The sequence below is a fragment of the Vigna unguiculata genome, chromosome 3 (genome assembly GCF_004118075.2).
Source record: "Vigna unguiculata cultivar IT97K-499-35 chromosome 3, ASM411807v1, whole genome shotgun sequence".
In the NCBI taxonomy this organism is placed as follows: Eukaryota; Viridiplantae; Streptophyta; class Magnoliopsida; order Fabales; family Fabaceae; genus Vigna; species Vigna unguiculata.
Window position 1 is genome coordinate 20,432,394 of NC_040281.1, and position 5,260 is coordinate 20,437,653.

Here is a 5,260-nt window from a genome sequence, read left to right on the forward strand (position 1 = left end):
TTACGACGCTCAACGTGGTATCTGATAGTCGAAATCTTTACTATTTTTGAAAATGAACAAAAGATATCAAAATGGTCAACAACATGCAAGGTCACTAACAGAGGATTATTAATAAAAACTAAATCTTTACGGCCAACCTTCTTCGGACTCATCAATTTTAATGATTGCAGCGTCTATTATCGATTCTTATCAAAGATTCTTTCAACTTAATATTAGATCGTGACATTTTTCTTATTTATCTTATCTCGCGTTTTTTATTCTTATTTTAATTATTTTTTTTACAGAATAAATCTAAAGTAAAAAAAGATCATCATCTCTCTGGTAAGGATTATATCGGTCATGATATCGAAAATTGATACATGTCAAGAATCCAACACAAAAGGACTTCAAGTCTCGACGACGGACACATACTCGAAACGCAAACAATATTAGAGAACAAAAGATATTATTAAAGTGGATGAACAATAATACATGTTGGAGGTGATATCAATTGTCCGCATAGGTCAAGTAGACTAGGTCACAATCGAATCGTGACGCTTACACTGTTACACTTTTAAGTAAAAATAGTTGTGCTCTGACTAATGACTATAGCTTTTGACCTAGTGGTAAACGATCAATCCTAACAACTGGTATCAGAGTCAGATTACAAATTCTAACTAATTATTATAACTTTTAACCTAGTGGTACACACTCGATCTTCACAAAAACAAACATAATTAAGATGTGATTGAGTCTTGACTAATACTTGAACAGCGCAAAATCCATGAAATAACCTTATAGAAGTTAAAATTTTGTAGATTCCTTTTACGCAAATGCAACATAATACTGATTTGAGTCTTAATATATTTTCTGTATGTACGCGCTCCTCCCAAATCAAAGACCGAGCATCGGTTTGATAGCCAACTAATCAAAAAGCGTATATAAAATAAAAATAATAATATTTTGACTACTAAATTTTGACAACTTTCTCTTACAACATGATGTGTCATTTTTTAATTGATTTTGGAATATTAGAAAGAGAAAATGGAAAAATAGAGAATCATTTAAAAAATGCCACACAAAGTTGAAAATTGTTAAAATTGAGTAGTTAAAAAATCATTTTCCATAAAATAATCAAATAGATAAGCAGATGAACAGAAGTATAGTGGTCTTATGGAATAATTTCGGTATCGTAAGAACAGTTTAAATATATAAGTATAAGGATCTCTCACTCAAAATTTTATAATTAATTTTGTCAACATTGCTTCTGCTTTCTTATTTTCTAAATTTGGGCCTTTGTAACTTTCATCAATCAATCATTAATTTATGATTTATTGTAGAAAGATCCAAAGCTGTAAAGAATTAAAAATCTTATTATAACCCAAAACTACTTGATACATACACATAAAGCTGGTTTAACAAAATGTTTATGTTTTGAGCTGTAAAAAAATGAATTATAACTTATTTTAGTACAGAAAAATAATCACTAAATTATTCAATACTTGAATCAGTATATTTGGATCGCTTAAGTTACTTATTCCGGTTACATAAGTTTATATATATATATATATATATATATATATATATATATATATATATATAAAGATAATCTTACGCACGTGTAGATTTGCAATTTATAGTTATTTTCTCTGAAATATTTTATTTTCAAATTATTCTCAATAAATAATTTTATTTGATTATTTAATAAATTTAGCATGGAAATATAGAATAATTTTTCTTTTATTGTGGATCTCATTATTACGTTTCATTTTTAAAGTAGAGACCTAACCATTATAATGGAACCTAAACTATAAAGTTTAACCTATAATACTTTAATATAGAAAATCTTATTTCACCCTTTAAATTTGAAATTACTCTCATGACTCTTTTTGTTAAAGTAAAGTAGCGCTCGTCATAATAAAGCGTACAACATAAAGATGTTTTGTATGTAAGATGATAAATTATGAAAAGTATATGATTATGTAATAATATACTAGTACTTTGTTTGACAAATAATATAACACTTTGCAGTATTATAACTTTGTGTGATAAGTAAAGCCTTCATCAGATCATTAGTGCATATAATTTTTAAGTTTACCTTGTACTTAACAAAAAAAATTCTGGAAGTTTATTTTTGTGTCGTAAGGAATATCTTCATCTTTTATTTAACTAAATGATTTGCAAAAGTACAAAGCTGCTAGATGAGCTAAATTTTGTTTTGTTAAAAAAAATATGCTATAAGCTTATATCAACTCTAGTCTAGCTATATATCTTTTATGGTCTTTACATTTACTTTGTTTTGAGTAAAACACTCTCTGGTTTGGTGTGGATAAATATTGTCCACCTATGTTATTTGAAAAGGAGATTGACATTTAATACTACATGGAGAATATATAATATCTCTTTATGTCCATGCTCATCGGACACTATAAGATGAACCTATCTAACTTCAAAAGCTCTCAACGAACATAAAAAGAGTTGCAACGACTATTTCTTCCAATATACAACTATCGTTTGAAGAAAAAAACAGAAAAAAAATAATTTCTAAGTACCGAAATACTACTAAAATCTTTTTGCACCAATAAAAACTTTGTAGAGAACATTATTGTATTCATTTAGCAAACTATAAGAGATTTCTTATTTTTAGTATATCTTGAGGTGCAAAAACTTTCTATTCATGATTTGTTTGATCACATATTTACACAAACCTAATATTTTTAGCTAAGAGTGGTTGCATTCAAAAACACATTCAATGTCTTAGATTGTCTAAACAATAGTTGTCTTAGCCAAGAATGCCTACTTTATAAGTATTTGTGTTTCAAATAATATTCGGTTGTAACTTGAAGTTGTTGTGAAAATCAATCAATTAATTAAAAACTGAATATGGTATATACTACTAGGTGAACTAATATAATAATCATAACGTAAATCTTTCATTTATCTTTAGAAAAGATTTTTTGTTGGTCATTTGTCAAGTAAAATCATCGTATGATTGTGTGTTCATTTTTCGAGTAAAATCATCACATGATTGTATTATCTTACAATACTTTGTAAAATTTGAAAAATCTTAACACACAATTGAATACTCTCTTGCTGTGTTTTGATTTGTTTTCACACCTTCATTTGTTTATTGTACGGACGAAATTGATATTCACATGTTACAATGATATCTCATCCCCTTTAACCTTAGTTTTATGTTTTTCTTATTAGTAAATATATGTCTTCACTTCCACTTGTCTCACAAATCTTCAGTCACAAATTTATGCAAATTCTCATCTTAAACAAAATTTATGTACCTAACATTAAACAAACTATTATTATTTTTATTTATGATCAAAATATGAATATCAAATAAAAAACATTAATACGATGCCTTATTAGAATTTAACTCATATTTTTCTTAACAACCACTAATGGAAAAAAAAAATACTAGGGAAACACTATTTTTCCTTTCAACAACGAAAAAGAACAAGCTCACACATATGTATATTTTAATTTAAAATGAAAAATCCTAAACAAAAACTCAAGCCAGGTAAACTGTTAAAATATTTGTATAATAATCAAATCACTATTTTAACAATAGAATATAACAACATATCCATGTCGACAATAAAATTATTTTAAGCACTTAATATCTAAACTTTTTTGTTGGATACTCAAATAAAATAGAAAGAAATCAATGTACAAATGACTCAAAATTTATTTAAATCTTTACTGTATAAAAACTTATTTTTAAGATTTTAAAATAAAACTAATGAATTTAGAAACGGTTTTCAACCAAAAAAAAACGTTACTTAACAAAGCTAATTATAAATCTAATGAAGTACAATTATTACAATAATCTAATAATTAAAGAAGGCCTAGATCAAACAAACCCTCCACTTGTTCGGCGATGAAATCGCTTATTTATAATTTTCCAATCGGTGACTTTTTATTTTGATAGGTTATATTGCTGACTTTGTGCCACTCTGGCCTTATCTGAATCTCTATTTTAAAAATTAATTCAAGTTTTTAATAAGAAGAAAAATCGTGATCCCTTTTGTCTTTTCTTTTTTCCAATTTTCCCAACATGAAAAGAATTTTATCTGTTTGGCAAATTGGTTATTTAAATTTTAGCAAATTAAATGTATAAAATATTTAAAAAATTAAATATATATATATTATAATTTCTTTCTATGTGTAATGAAAAAAGTGAAAATTAAGTAGTAGTACTAGTACGTGCCATAGCCTGTTATTCTGTCAGTGTTTTGGATCGAAGCTTGCGGTCTATTCGTGAGAATCTCTTATTGTATGAAGCATGATTTGTATGTGCATGTATAAATATGATTTAAATATGTTAGGACAAAGTTGAGAAACAAAACATTTCAAGTACATGAAGAAAAAGACAAACTTTCTTTATGCAATAATTTATTCCACTGATCACCATTGTCACATGGTTTGTTATGGGTCCATACGCCTTAAGGTCCCATGTCGTAAGATTATTTATTATATATTTATTTATTTAAGGAAGGATTTATTAAACACTTTGAAGGATGTCTTATGTAACATCCTTCACTTCCATACCATGAAATGAAACGGTCTTTTTTTTTTTCTTTTTTCCTTTTTTAAATAAATAGCCGTTTACGACACCGAGACTTTGTGTATCACAATGCTCTCTCTATTCTCTGGAAAACAAAATGTGTTTGCTCCACTTGCATTATTACAAAACAAATCCAATACAATTCGTATGGTTTCACATGGCATGTCACATGTGAGGCATGTGTCGTGTTTCTAGCACTAAAATTAAATTGTAATAAAAAATATTATGAAAACAAAAGTATCAAAAAGTTGATAAAAATAATGAATTCAGATAAATCTCTTAATTACTTTAATATATGGTTTTATTAGTTTTCATAAAGCATAAATTCCAGCTGATATATATCATTGGTGGTTACAAATAGTTAAACATTGGCATCAACAAATATGAATCTCCTCTTTCCAAAAAGGCACACATCCTTTTACATGTGTTGTTCATTTAGCTTCTTTTTGTAGTGTTCGGTTTAAAAGGAGAAAGGAGAAGAGATTTTATGGATGAAAAACAAAGTAGGATTTGAAGGAATATCTTATCCCGTTAATGGGGTCAAGGCAAGAAAAGAAAAAAGTAAATATAGGTTTATATACTTAAAGTTTTAGTATACTTTTAAAATTAATTAAGAATAGTTTAGTTTAGTTAATATAAAAGAAATTCTCTCAATTCTCTCTTATACACTAAAAAATCGTACATTACATAGGAATATAGATT